At 38.2% G+C, this 16,045-nt stretch overlaps 1 protein-coding gene across 4 annotated transcripts in view; it reads right to left on the minus strand.

The window, feature by feature from the left end:
* The window catches only part of LOC131682369 (uncharacterized), a 256,096-nt gene that overhangs the window by 100,406 nt on the left and 139,645 nt on the right, over positions 1 to 16,045 (minus strand). For all 4 annotated transcript variants that reach the window (XM_058963790.1, XM_058963793.1, XM_058963791.1 and 1 more), the window contains one exon: positions 15,664 to 15,692. The gene's annotated coding sequence lies outside the window, so the exon portion shown is untranslated. The remainder of the gene's footprint in view (positions 1 to 15,663; positions 15,693 to 16,045) is intronic.

The following is a 16,045-nucleotide window of genomic DNA, read 5'->3' on the forward strand; positions in this document are numbered from 1 at the left end:
TCTATAACGCATAATTTTACGAATCAGTTATAATTCATTTTTATATGAAATCTTCTGTGCACATTTGTGACACGTCATACATATTATATCATGAATACACACTTATGACACGTATGCGAGCGACTTTGGTTTATATTTTAAGCAAAAACTGTAAGTGTAGTCAACCGATCTTCACACAAATCGAGAGATTACTTCAGAAAAGATAAAAGTATCGAATGTCTTCTTCGAAAAGCTTCTAGCATTTATAAATTTTAAGATATTCAATCTCAAACTTTAAAAATCGTTTTTCTCGAAAAGTGCTAAATGGCGCTTGTCATAAGATAGCACAACAGCGACGATATATGGAAGCTATGCAAAGGTTTTTGCCTTTGGTTGTTACTTGACAAGCGACAACTTAAATACCTGTTATCGAGGAAAGGTTAATTCTGTAGAAGAAATAGTACTTTTTGATCCCCAAAAGCACTCCTCCATAGGGGGTGTCTCGATCCAGGCGAATAATATTAAAGTCGTGGAAGTTGAGATCTATGTCGGAAGTTAACCAAGTTTCACATAATGCAAATGCATCGCAACTCAAATTATTTATTAAAATTTTGAAGGAATCGATTTTCGGGATGATACTTCTGCAATTCCACTGTAGAACAGTGATCAAATCCGTGACCTCGTTCGATGAGTTAACCATCGAAGGATACAATCGCTGAGAGGAGGGGCCATTTAGCAGTCAATTGCTTCAAAAATGTTCTCACTGTAGGGAGAAAAGCTAACATAAGACTTTTAATAGGATCAGTAATATTGAAAGTTTTTATTATCCAGTCCACTATGTCCGAGAGTTTTATAATTCCAGTGCTGTGATTACTCTCGAACTGAAACAAAGGAACACTTGGGATTTTTGATGTTCCTGGAAGTGCTGGGAACTCCTTCTCTGAGCTTAATCCTCCGAGACCAGGAGCTAATTGCTTCGGTTTGGTTGCAACACTTCCAATAGATGTCACTTTCGGAGCCCCGTCAAGGGACACCTTCTAGCCTTTACAAGGAACTTTACGAGAGGAAATGTTCCTCCTCTTCCTATAAATTCTAGGCACCATAGTAGATGTTCCCTCTTGTGGGTTACCAACCTCGCCCTCGTCAGGAGGCAAGTGAGTATAGATGTTTGCTGAGGATGGTGGCGTAGCATTCTTTAACATTTCTGCGAAAGAATGTTTGGATCGTCCCGCAAGGGAACGTTTCAGTTTATCCCCGCGTAGTTTGTACGCGGGACATGCCGAGATATCGTGCAGACTCTCCGCACAGTAAGGACACTTTTCGGCTTGCTTACTGCACGAATCATCTAGATGATTCTCCCCGCATTTTCCACAGTGGGCCTTATTGCTACAATGGGTAGCTGTGTGACCCAATTGTTTACACTTTGTGCAATTCATGACCCGCGGCACAAGCAGACGCACAGGCAGAGGAACCTTGTGCAAGAGGACGAAATTTGGCAAAGCGGTACCAGCGAATGTCACCCGATAAGAGTTTGATTGGGGGTACGTTTTTGAACCATCCCCCGCAACTACTACTGAGTGCAAACGCTTGCACTCAAGTATTTTCACTGGCTGAAGTAAGCGGTCTCTAAAACGGCCTACCCCGTACTGCAGCAGATCCTCGCATGTCAAACTCTCATCGGTGACAACGCCTTCAGACTGTACTTTTACAGCTGGAATATACACGTGATAGTCCTTCGTAAAGTGCTCGCAGCAAGCGATATCGTTTGCCTGCTTTGAATTAGCCAACACGACCCTGACCCGGTCTGAGCGGACCTTTCTTATTTCGGTCACAGCCGAGAACCGTTCAGTCAGGTCTTTTGAAATCTGTAATAGATTCAGCGATTTTGTTTTGGGCCGAAAGAAGACCACAAAGGGACCGGTCGAGAGCTCTGGATATTGTTTGGGTCGGGGGAGATCCTTGGGAGTCGATTCGACCTCCATTTGGCCGTCCGGGGAGGGAGATTTTACTTATCTGTAAATTTGTTTCCCACGACGCACCAGTCCAGCTTATATAGCTGGCTATTGTTCAATCCTCACTTTGGGAACAAAAGGTTGAGGAATGCGGCCTAACGGTTAACACACGCACAAAAGAAGAAAAATTCCAAAACCTCGAGAGGTAGAGAATGTGCAAGATAACATTGAACGGGGATTAATACGATTCTTTATCTCACACCGACGGACTGGAAAAAACACTTGCTTCTCGATAGACCGCTCGTGAACGATGGATGAGATTATTATAATTCGGTAGCATCGAGCAGTGGAAACATTCTCCACATTGTTCAACACACTGAGTCACGTTCTCCACTTCGTAAGTTGTTGATCGGATATTGGCTGATGCATCTAAAGTTATCGGAAACTTCTTATCATAGGCCCTAATGTCTTCAGAACATTTGTAACTCTTTCTTTAGCGAACAACTTTGCTGAAGACACCAAGTGTCTATCTTGTATACATAAAAAGATATAGCCGTCTGTTTGTGAATGTTCTTTCGGTACCTATTTATTGCTCAATATAGTAATGATCCGTGTTTGATAAACCAGCCGAATTTTATTTCGATAAAACTGAAAAGTATTATAGCAGGATTTACTTTGTATTTCATTTGTATATCTACCACTGCTAGAAATAACCACCGAAGCCCGAACAATATCGACTTGTCTGGATGTGCCTTGATAAGTGTATCAGCAAGCAAACTTTCATTTACCCAAATCTTCTGGCAGCTAATTTTCTTACTTATAACCATCGGATCGATCTAAAACATATCTCAAAAAAGGAGAAGTGAAATAAATAACTCCGAGTATTTTTAAATTATCATTATAAACTCGTCCACAAGAAACTTCTTCGAATGCTGTCTAATTGAGGATATCTTTTTTTTCTCTTGCATCGATCTACACCAAATCTTTGGTAGTACATTAAAGGATTTATTTAACGGCTTCATCCAAAATTGGGCGAATCATCTCCGTCTCGTTCGTTTGGGTAGTTAATGTTACAAAAGTGTCCTAAATTTATAGGTACACTTTTGAGGGTAGACTGCTTCAGGAGACAAAAAAAGAAAACTTGTTTTCATGATTTATTTGGGAAGGTGAAAAAAGTCCTAGCCATTTGAAAATTTATTTATATTTGTACTAAAATTTGAAAAGCTTAAATAATAAAAAAAATCACTATGCTATATTCCACCCTAAGGAGGAAAAATTCGCTGTGTCTCATCGGCATAAACAGAACGTCTGCTCGGACGGGAGCTCACGTTTGACCAGTCGTTCGATTGGAACGTAAAGTGTGTTTCCGTTTTAGGGATTCAGCGTCAAGCTGGCGCTAATCTATTCCGACAATAAGTTAGTATCGGTTTCTGATGAGAAGAAGTCGAAACGTTCCCATGACTTTGGAAAGGCTTCAGGTACTGTGAACTATTGCTTTGGTCTAGAAACAATCGGTGATATGCATTTCGAGAGAAATTGGTAAAGAAATCAAGCAAAAACAGTATTTTTTTCGTTACAGTAGGTGATGCATTTACAGTTAAAAACTAAAATCGCATTTTCATTCATTCGCAATACATGTATTCTGATTTTGAATTCTTTTTATGCCATTGTGTTCCTCAGACATTCTAACATAACAAGCAAAAAACTCACAATTTCTCATTACGTGCCCTTGACAAAAGTACAAATTCTCGTAGACCCCTAATTTCCCTGAGGATCTTTTAAGTTTGACACTTCTCAGGCAATTTTCTGCTTTTTCTGTACCTTTCTCAGGACTCATATGAATAACGATACTAAATAAGGTACTGTTTTCCAATTCCCCTCATAGGTCAGAGATGAGGGAATGGCTGACACCGGATTCATCCCAGTGCACCATTATCGAGATTGACGAATACAGCGCAAAAGGATTTGCCTTTCCGACCTTGAATGCAGCTGTCCAAACACTATCATCTGGTTGCACGGAGAATGAAACGGATCCTGGTGCTTGAAACCTGAACCAAGGCATCCAAAAAAATTGGTGAGCTCTACCCAATTTATTATTTTTCAGCTTTCTTACAAAAGAAATGTATAGTATGCAATCACTTTTGCTTAGTATAATATAATTCATACCAAATTCACTTCCCATTTTATTCCCTATTAACAAACTCCAGCATCCGTAATAAAAGTGTCCCACATCAAATTGCATCACGAAAAAAAAACGCTGTAAAAAATTACCTAGTGGACAATTAAATATAACCCACTAGTAAACTTTTGACATATTTATGTCATTCATATCCTTGGGTACGAAAGTGACCCCAGCGTTGGCTTTGTACCACTCCAGGATAACATTTGAATAGTGGCACGAACCTAGATCCGGCCAGAAGATCGTACAGCCCTCGTGTTGCTTCAACAGACTGTAGACACTCCTTGAGGTAGATAGTCACGAACGGCGCACTTCGTTTGCCACATGAGCAAATCGCTTGCCAAATCATGTATTTATTGAGAAACTTTGAAAGTTTCTGCCTCCCTACTCCCTCCGGAACATCAAACGACGTGACATACATATTGTGACAATAAGACTTCGTCAGCATCTGGGTGCACAGTTGTAGGGCCCGTGACTTTCCCTCATTGCCGTCACGTCACTTTGCTTTATTTTGCCGTTCGTCACGATTCGGAGCCTTTTGCACTTTGAACGTACGCAGACCCACCCGGCTCTCTGAACGAAAGACTTGGACAGATTCAACTTTTTGGTCACATCCCTGACCGAAACATTGGGATTCCGCTTTAACGCTTTCACTAGATGCTTGTGATCCTGATCACTAACAGAACATCCATTTTGACCGCATTTCCTCTTCTGTTCGATGCACAGAGTTTGGTAGTAACGTTTAATCGAATCCACAAAAATAGGTCAGAAAGATACCTTGAATAAAAATATATTTTAAAGACTTAAAACTTCTGAAAAAATTAATATTTCACAAATTTAAAGATACCCCAAAAAGTCATTACCGGAAGATTGTAGTCCAAGGTTTACACTAAAACCTATGCTCAATTAGGTTGTCGCAAAGAGCTATCTTTTTAAATTATCATTTTTGCCTTTCTCAATAGAAAGGTATTGCAATTGCTCTGAAAACCGACTTTTTAACGGAGGCCCGGAAGCCGAGTGACATATACCATTCGATTCAGTTCGTCGAGTTCGGCAAATGTCTGTGTGTATGTATGTATGTGTGTGTATGTGACCAAAAATGTCACTCATTTTTCTCAGAGATGACTGAACCGATTTTGACACTTAGTCTCAAATGAAAGGTGCAACGTTCACATAGGCTGCTATTGAATTTCTAATGGATCCGACTTTCGGTTCCGGAATTACAGGGTGATGAGTACGAACACGCAGAAAATGTCGATTTTAATAAATTCTGCAATGAATGTATAAAGGTGATTTTTTTCCAAAATATGACCACAACTGCTTCGATTTGTAGTATTAGGTCACTAACATCCATTCAAAGTCTATTTGGCCACATTGGCCACCATCATCGGTTCCGGAAGCCCCGGCGGAAGCATCTAAATTCAGAATAACAGTCACAACGGTTTCTCGGAGATGGCTACCGATTCGACTAAACTTGGTCTCAAATGAAAGGTATTGCATCCCCGTAAATGGCTATTTAATTTCATCTTGATCCGACTTCCGGTTCCGGAGTTACAGGTTGTGGTGTGCGATCACATAGCAAATTGTGATTCAAACCGATACTCCGATGAAAGCAAAAAAGGTAAAAATTTCGCTAAAATGTCTCTCAAACAACTTAAATTTACTGTTCTAGGTCACCGACGGCCAACCAAACTTTCGTTCACTACATTGACCACCAAAAACGGTTCCGGACGTGCCCGGGAAAAGCGGCCATCTTTCAAAATTTACGAACTCACATCAGTTTCCCGGAAATGGTTGGGCCGATTTTCACAAACTTAGTCCCAAATGATAGCTATAATATCCCCATAGATGTCTATAAAATTTCGTACGGATCGCTTATATGGGTCCGGAAATATAGACGTCTGGTCTGGTCACATATGAAATTCCCATATAAGCCGGTACTCAATTTTTTTTTTTTCAAAGGGGGGACCCCATGAAATTTCAGAAATCGAATTCGTATTTTTGATGCCAAACATCTTTAAAATGCATGAAACGTCGAGATTTTATGTTATCTCGAAATTTTTTTTTATAAGAATCGACTTTTTGGGACTTCGCACCTTTTTTTTCAATTTAATATTAATGTGGTTGTTTTTTTTTACAAAGTTTTAGAACTCGAATAATGATTTCTATTCTTGTATATAGTTGTCATGTCGTGTATAATAAAAATGTAATATATACATTTGGAAGCTTATAATGAATATAAACAACGCAAAAATTCTCGTGTTCATGTTCGAGAAAGGCACAATTGCACCGCTAGGTGGATTAAAACAGGTTTTTTCAAAATGTTTGCTCGAGATCATAAGAAATAGACATTGTAAGCAAATTGCATTCAAGAGCTCCCGGAACCGACCACAAAGAGCACTGTACCAAATAAGGGGAAGCATAACGATTCTACATTCGCAGAGCTTTAAATGATTCTAACTTGGACTTTTTTTCGCAAATTTTCAGAATTATGTTGCCAAAATTTGGTAAAAGAAATCAGATTGTATCTCAACATACGAACTATTTCAATTTTAACCGGCCGCCTGCTATAAAGTTACCTTGCTACAGTTGTTATAAGACCAATTAAGTTTTTCCAAAATTCAATATGCTTTCAATGAAAACAAAAATAACATCAATAAAAAAAACTATGAACTGAACTCTAAAGGCGGAAAAATCCATAAAAAGTCATTTAACAAAAATTAGTTTTTCTTCTGAATTTGCGTGATAAGATCAAAATATTTACGAAACATATTATTCCTCTTTCTATCTCGCCAAGATTTGGTAAAGGCTTACGGCCACTGATGACGTAATTTAAAGTGGATTAGAAAAATCTGGATAGCCTTTGCTATCAGTCGATGGATTTCTATTATTTGTTATATATAGTTTTTCCACTGTAGGGCAAGATCTTCATCAAATTTATAAAAGAAACTCTATCTATAGTATTGGGAGACTCTCTAATGGATTTATAAGAATAATGAAGACAAACAAAAACTTCTGAGCAACGACAATCAAATAGAAAATCGTCTTTCTGTAGGGAAAAAATAATAAAACTTCCATGCGTGTATAATTCGTAAAACTCGTTCATTTTCCATTTTCTTTTCTTCATCTTAATATTTAGTAGTAAAGATTTAGCAATAGTATGGAAGAATTTATATTTAGTCATCTTCGACTGATCTGTGGTCGATGCCAATACCGAAGGCCAAAAAGCATGTGATTATGGTTTCGTTTTTTCGTACGCTGTATCGTATCGTATCTTCGAGCATGGAGATATGCTTCAATTTATCTTTCAATCTGAAAAGCCCGCAAGTAATATTGTTATAAGGCAATGGTCCGTCGTTTATCTTCTCGTGGCACGCTGTGGTAATCACTGACAAAATATTCGGTCAATGGGCGTTGTTTGCTAAATAGTACACGAGTAAAGCCATGTCAAGTGTTCCTCGAATTTTTCGCAAAATCATCGATCCTCATGAGGTATATTTTATTGTATAGGGATTACGGTGAATAGCTTTTGATATAAATATTTCCTTAAAATTCCTTTTTTTTGCTGAATATAATTCAATGAATTTTTGTACACTTATGCAATGATATTTGCACTATCTTATAAAAATGTTTTTACTTTATAATTGTGTGAATAACGGTACTTTGCATCTATTTAAAATTTTCAATTGTATTTTTTCTTGTGGTCTTCACGATAAAAATTGGATTCAAAACGTATGTCAAATTATGCGGCAATCTTTCACCTTCAATAATCTGTATTGATAATTTTTCATTTTTGTTCCTATCGAGAGTTATGGAGGATTTTGTAACAGTACGCTCTTTCATTCGCACGGCCCACTTTGATGCAGCCCGCGAGAACGTTCATATTGGCAACGTCGCACGTCGTTACGTCAGAATGCGCATCGCGTGGAAAGTGCGTATCGCATGACTAAAAGAAACCACATCTCTCGATTAGCGCAAAAGGGCAAACTTTTCAATACGGATTATCGAAGGTCATTTTTTCCGTTTATTTTGAGATGCGTTAAATTTTTTTGACCGAAATGCACAACAAAAATTATAGTTGTTACTATGTTTTAATTGCCGCAAGGTTCTACTGTATCGATTTTGTTGGCCATTTTCGGCAAATTTGAGACTAAGAGAAACGTAGGCAATGAAATTGAAAGCCGGCGTCGGCGGTAAAACATGATGATGAGTTATGTTCTACCATAGACCATGCGGTGGACTTGGGTGCAACGCCCAACTCCTACTCTGCATAAGGCAAAGAATTCTTCACATTTCCTTTCGATCATGCCCATATGAGCCTGCCTAGTTCTAGTTTTCCGTTCTAAGTTTATAACTGATTCGCTCTAGAATACCTATCCGTCTTTCAATTTCATTGCTTTCGTTTCTCTTAGTCTCAAATTTGCCGAAAATAGCCAACAAAATCCATACAGTAAAAATTATAGTTGTTTAATATATTTTTTTATTATTATAATTTAACGTTACTAACAATTAACATCTTTAAAAACACTTTTGTTGGTCAAAATACATCTACGTTGTATCCAAATTCATTTTTAGTCTGCAACATTAATATATGAAAGTTGAAAATCTTATGCCAACAGCATTTTATTTCACGTTTTTATTTTCGCGAGTGATATTACTTTTAAACAATGATGTGTCTTTTGAAAAAAAAAAAAAAAGTTTACATAAAATCTGTTGTTCAATCGCATCAATGTTGGTGTTTTTTATCACTATTGCTTCTGTTAATTCTGTTAATTGGTGGTTTTCCAAGTTCTGGTAAGATATTATTTATTTTTGTCGAATTTCAATTAATCATCAACGATCTTTATTTTAAAATCATCGTTACAGTTTTCCGCATGTACCTGTTCAGTCATCGAATATTCCAGTTCCATTACTTTGGCAAACACCATAAGAAGAAAAATTAAACGTTAAATTGTCCTATATTTTAAACGCGTTAGCCCATTATTATAAACATGGGATGTAAAATTGAAAATGTAACGAAAATTGTGTTTTATTCATGTCCACATATATTTTCGTTGTATTTTTTGCACCCATTACGACATATGCTACACTTGTGTTGACCACTATAATTTTTAAATTTATCACTCCACATGGATGCCACAAAAACAAGATACGACGAACATATTTATGAATATTTTTACGGAATACGGAATTACGGAATTCGTGTGATCGACCCATATTTATACAATCGAATGTTTTTTGAGCAAATATTGTCTATCTTGAGATAATATAGCATTTCGCAAGTTGTCTCTATATGGGAAACACCCAAGTGCGATCGAAACAAAAACAAACGTCAAAAGGTTTTCTCACTCGCACTGATGCAAATTAAATGAGCGCGTAATTTAACGCACGACTCGTTGGCGCATGGCTGAAAAGTCGCTATGTGGATTTAAGAAAAGATTCGCAATATACCGTGCTACCTCTGAGACAGAACCAACTGGAAATAAAACGTGGTGAAGTATGTAAATTTGCGAAAAATATGTCAATGCAGGTTAAAACATGCCCACTGCTCAACTTTGCTCATCGGCTGGCAACATCCGAGCGCACTTGTCCGAGGTATTGAGTGACAGAAAATTAAATAACTCCTGAACAATATAATAACGCTAAAGAGCAAGTAAATTACACAGAAAACATCACTTTCAATTATTCATAAAGAAAAGCTTGTCTTTTTGCTTTAATTTCAGAGATGCCATTTTTGAACATGAGATACGCTCCTGCAAAGCGATGCGCATTAGGACGTTGCGACGTGCGACGTTGCCAATATGAACGTTCTCGCGGGTTGCATCAAAGTGGGCCGTGCGTTGAAAGAGCGCGCTGTCACAAAATCCCCTATAACTCTCGATAGGAACAAAAATGAAAAATTATCAATACAGATTATTGAAGGTTTATTGACATACGTTTTAAAAAATTTTAGCGTGAAGAACACAAGAAAAAATACAATTGAAAATTTTAAATAGATGCAAATTATCGTTATCCACACTATTATAAAGTAAAAACATTTTTATAAGATAGTGCAAATATCATTGCATACGTGTGCAAAAATTCATTGAATTATATTCAGTAGTTTTTGAGATAAAAATTATTTTTCAATTTTATCATGCAATAAAGTTTATCTTGAAGAGAAAAAGGAATTGTAACGAAATATTTATATCAAAAGCTAACCACCATAATCCCTATTCAATAAAATATACCTCATGAAGATCGGTGATTTTGCCGAAAAATCCGAGGATCACTTGACATGGCTTTACTCACACGGAAGAGTAGCTTAAAAGAGCGATAATAAGGCACGTTATGTCACGATAATTATCACTGTCGAGCCTGTAATAAAAAGCATTATAAGGCCATCTACCATTCGTGCCGTTTTTCAACTCCTGAATATCATTATACACTGACTCTAACATGCTAGTCCATAATTCGCAAGCCTTATACACCCCTGTCTTGATTGTCTTTTTCAGCGGCTCTGAGCTCTCTGCATTGTTCCAACATATAGAAAGTGTGAGTAATAACTTCTTAATCTGTTTTTCTCATCAATTGCTCGTTGGCACTCCACATCGAACCAGTCATCGCTTTATGAACATGCTGTTACGTTGTGATTAGGTGATCTCTTGTTGGTCGTTGCTCGAAATGTTTTGTCCTAAGGCGGAAATATATATGTCATGCTTTCCATGGAATATATTTTTTTATATTCAATATTAAACTATGTTTATTAATTTTTTTTTTCAGTTTCCTAAAGTATTTACCGGAATCTTTTCAGAAGTTTCAGAAGCAATTTTTTTTCGGTAAATGAAGTTCAAATAAAAATATAACAAATTAACATAAAAAACTATAAACTGAATAAAATGCGCCCCAAAAACCTATTTTCATGTTTCTCATTCATATAATGTCATTAGGAACAGGCTTGAAATCTTCCGGACTAATCTTTTATCTTCTGCTGGTATGAGTCGAGCTAGACAGAGTTACTACGAATTGCTCAAATTTACTAACGTGTATCACGGTAACAGCAGAGTCGTGCCTCTTTACTCTCTGTACATTCCTTATCCTTTCATGGCTAAAATTTTTATAACTTTCGCAGTTAGTAATCTCTACCTAATTTAATGTCGTCAAAATGAAAAAAAAAGACAGAACTAGAATAGGTTGTTGTCCAAAAAAAATGGCATTTATATAATTCCAAAAGTATTACTGTTAAGTTTTAGAAGAAAGTTGAAAGTTTCACTTGTTATCGCTTTTCATGTAATACCTCCAGGAATCGCCATATAAGTCTTCACCGACAGCATTAATCATTTGCAATAAAAAGTTTATAAATCTTAGTGAAAGCAAAAAATTAAATTGATCACCGGCACTCTTGTAGTTTTAGGTCGGTAACCGAATTTTTGCTGCAGTTACCGCTTCCTGTCAGTAACCTTATCTTGTTATCGATAGAAATTCCTGATTTCAACGAACTTGCGTCAAATTTTGCTTTTATCGAAGCGTTCTAGGATTACATGGCTTGCTTAAAGTAAATGAGATATACGGTAAGGTTTACATATTTCTCGTATGTCTTCAACATTATAATCATACTTGTTAATATACAAAAATCCCGTAAAGGCGTCTAAAGCCCCCCCCCTTTTAGCCCCCCCCCCCCGTGTGCGCCAATGACCCTAGTACTCCATACAAGCTTTGGTTTTAAACTGTGAGGCCCCGTTCCGGTTTTTCAAAGATTTCTTCACCTGCTGCTTCCTGGGACCCCAAACTTTCGCCATTTTTTGTCTACCAAGACATATCCTGATCTTTTTCCTTGCCTATTAACACAATTCCTTTCTCGTGATTCTCCTAGAGATGCAGAGGTAGTCTCGGTCTCTGGCCAAAGCGAGTGTCGAACTAACATTTCTTCCCTTCCTCGGTAGAACAGCCATGGTCGTGGCCGGCATCGTTATTGACCAATTTATTAAAGTATTGAATCAGTAAACATGCACAGTGAGAATGCTTTATTTCTCCCAAGTAACATTCTGTTGGTTCATTGTGCATTTTTACTCATTCAGTCAATCACGAAGTACAACTACGGGCAGTCTACCTACGCTAAACTAAGCTAAGGATTATTTTACGTCTCCAGTATTGTAATTCTTGAAATGACAAACTCGTAATTTCACATTACCGTTCCAGAGTTATTCTACATTCGAGTTAATTACCCTATATTTTCATCCTGAAAATCTCTCAATTTTTTCTCTTGATGCCATTCGTAAGATTCGGCACAACATTAATGATCACTTTTCGAGTAGCTTTAAATCACATTTTCTTGAACTCATCAAAGGATCTGGTAGTGAACTGGTATTAAATTTAACACAAGTCGCATCGTTCATTAAGGTACATTGTTTTGGCTCTCTGACTAGTTTTGATATTGCTACTTCTTTTAATATTTTTCGTTGTCCCTATGCTAACGTCTTGGTTTTTGAAAATATCATGAACAGAAAACGTCTTTTCCAATGTCAGGAAGCATACAGCTGCAATTTCCCATTTTAAGCTCTACGGGACAGATCCTTTGACGGGATGGTAAATCGATAGAAGAGTACAGGTTTCTGCAAACCATTTCATTATTTTGTGCACCGCAGACTTGGAACATTTTGCGGTTTTGCTCAAGTTACGCATTGACAAAAAAAAACTTCTGCATCGATTATTAATTATTAATCAACGAACCGGATCAGGAACTCCTCTCATACTTAAAAAATGACACGCTTTTCGACAGCTTGTGTTGCCGAAATTTGCATTATTGTTCTCAGTATTAGTATGAATTTATCATTTTTCATCTAATTTCAATGCTGAAACGACAACAAACAGGAGTCAACTTTATAAAACGAACATTCCTTAAATCAATATCGATTCTTACTTTGACCAATAAAGCAGTAACGCGAGTTTTACAGTGACCGTATGCTGGCGCTTTGATGGACGATAAGATTTATATAAAAAAGAACTCAAAAATGCGACCAGGTCCACAATAATGTACTGATGTCGCAGGGGAGAATGTAAGCGAAGCAGACAAGTGCTGATATGGCAAGCAATATGCTACTGCGGTTTGTACTCTACCATTTTTACACAACCGGAACTATCGAAAATCTATCGATCTGAACCTTTGCGGAATGGGTTTCTGTCCTTATATGATAAACATAATACTGCTCCACTGTTTTGGCTCGATTTAGCTTCGACGCTCTAGTTCACAACAGCTCACAATTGACTCACGGAAAAGGGAATAGATTTCGTAAAGGAAGGCATCAATTCACCTAATTGACCTCAACCGCGACCCATTGAACGATACTGCACAATTGTGAAAAAGATCTTCAAAAAGTTTGGAATATGCAGGAGTTCAAGTAAACTTAGGCTAAAGCCAACAAATGAAACACTTGACCGAAACTAGATGAAATGCGTTCGATAAAAAATTCGAAAATTCGTAAAGGAATCATATTAAATCAATCTGGTCTTCACAATGTTCAAGTTCAAGCTCGTATAATAAAGATACATTTGTTGAATAAAACTCAATTTTTTATGAATTGGTAGAAAAATGTGTGAATAACTTATTTTCGATACAGTCCTTAGCGTGGAAAAATCGCACGATTCCCTAAACCCACACTTTCGTAAAAAAATTCCATTCAACTTCGTAACGATTATTTCGAATAGTCCAACTGATGTTACTGAAACAACACATCAATAAACCGTGTTAGAGATGCGCCGCGATCTTTCCCCCTTGAATCAGATTGGAACAGAAAGCAGTTCAAAATCAGGTCTCGTAAGCTCGTTTTACATAAATTTTTTGCAGACCCCTGGGAGTCCCAAGCTATTGCTAAGTTGTAGCGTCCAGGTCATACGCACCAACCCATGCAATGCGCCGGGAAACGGGATGATCGGAACATTTACCGCTAATGGTGTGTCCCTACATGTGTGCGCCCTTCACACGCGCACGAGCTTATTTTCTGAGCTGAACTCCACTCCACGGTACACGAGGGAGAGAGGCAGATGTCGTTAGTGAGGGGGAAGGAAATTAAGTACACCTCGACATATCGTGTTGCAAGCGTTCCTCGCATTCCTCCATTGTTGTTTATTTTTATTTTTATGTATTTATATTTTATGGCTCCATCTCTTCTTTCGCGGGGAATCCTGCGGGCTCGCGTTTTTATTGTTTTTATTGTTTTTATTATGCACGCCAGTTTGATTCTCCCGTGACTTTTGAGCCACTATCGACACAATAATGTATGTTGCACCGAAGGGAGAACAAACTGGATCCTAATTAGAAAGACACATGGAAGGTAAAGCGGACCCCGTTTGTCCTCTTGATTCCCGCGCAAACTTTTTTGCCCGCAATAGCTTTTGCATACAACTTGTTTTCCCCCGTGAGTATGCCTTATAGCGTTTTTTCTATCTGTTTCTGTTAGAAAAGAATAATAAAACTTTAATGAACAATAAAACAAAGGACTTGGATTTCCACTTTCGTCCGTTACTTTCGCCGTAATCTAGCGCACCGTCGTCGCAGCAAGCTGAGCAATATCACAACAACCGACGCGCGGCAGTCCAGGTGAATCGTCCGCGAGAGATAAAACGGCGCCGTTTCTGTAATAGCAGAACAGCCAAGGCCTGCTGCTCCGCTTGTTGTTGTTGTTGTTGTACACAACAGTCCAGTCCCAGAAAAATAGTAGGATAACAGCAGGTGAAGTCCATCTGTACCCCCTTCCCGCTTCACCACTCCAACCCAACAACAACAGCACGATGAATGCCCTGCCCAGTGCAGCAGTGTTTCCTCAGATCGAGCCGGATTTGCGCCACAGACAAGTGGACGAGAACACCAATAGTCGACTGATAGGGCGTAGGGTTCCAAATGGCATCGGGAGTGGGGGGGAGAGAACAACAAAACAGCAAATGCATTTTTCTGCTTTTATAAATAGATAATCATTTCGCTCTAGCGGAACGGGATTATTTCATGACAAGACGATGGATTAGATCCTGGTCCCGGATAAACGCGTTGTTGGGGCAGGTTTTTTCCTTCCTCCGCTGGGTTCGCGTTGTTCGCAGCATGCAGATTTCGTTGAACTCATTTCGCTGTACACATTTAAATGTGTGTGATGAGCTGACTCAAGCTGGAGCTGGAGGAGGTGGATGCTGCGCAAAACCCGCGGGTGGAGAGAAGCTCCCAGGAATGCAGGCAATTGTTGGGCGAGTGCTGAAGGAGGAAGATGAGCAGTCTTGGGCTAATGAGAACTTGTTTATTGCCGCAGCTATCCGCTGAGCTCGTTAGGCGGTAACGACGGTAACTAGCGGTGAAGATGCTGGTGGTGAGCCACATATTGCCACTTAGGTTGAAACGGGGCAAAAGAATGGCTCAGGCCGCATAATTGAATCGTATTAATGAAGGGAAGGCGGTTCCGTGCGGGATTCGTTGAATGCAGCAAATGGTTTTCTATTGTGAATAGGTCGGAATCGTTCAACAGATAAGTGAGTGCGATGCACTGAGATTTGGCTGTGTAATGGCTGCAGAAGGAAATATTTGCTACTTACGTTTAAATGTCGAATCTGGAACTGATTGTCTGAAACGGGAGGAAAAAAAGGCAACTTTATTATCGTTTTCTGTAGCTGAGTCGGGTGGAATTAAGCGTCAAGAAGCTTCTAAACATACTCACACAACAATTCAACTATTCGTTCGCTACAATTCTGACTCTATATGTTTTAATTTTTGACCCCATTAGAAATTTTCTGTTTTTTGCCGCAACTTAATATTCTATCTATCAACTATCATGGCAGATAGATAACTTGTGTTCACAAAGAAATTAGTTACTAGTAAAGTCCCACAAACAAGTTCTCATGTCTGTAAAGGAACATGCGTATATTGCTTACCACTATCATCGTGGCGAAAATTGGATTAAACCAATTTGTGGAAATC

Source organism: Topomyia yanbarensis, chromosome 2, assembly GCF_030247195.1.
Source record: "Topomyia yanbarensis strain Yona2022 chromosome 2, ASM3024719v1, whole genome shotgun sequence".
Lineage (NCBI taxonomy): Eukaryota > Metazoa > Arthropoda > Insecta > Diptera > Culicidae > Topomyia > Topomyia yanbarensis.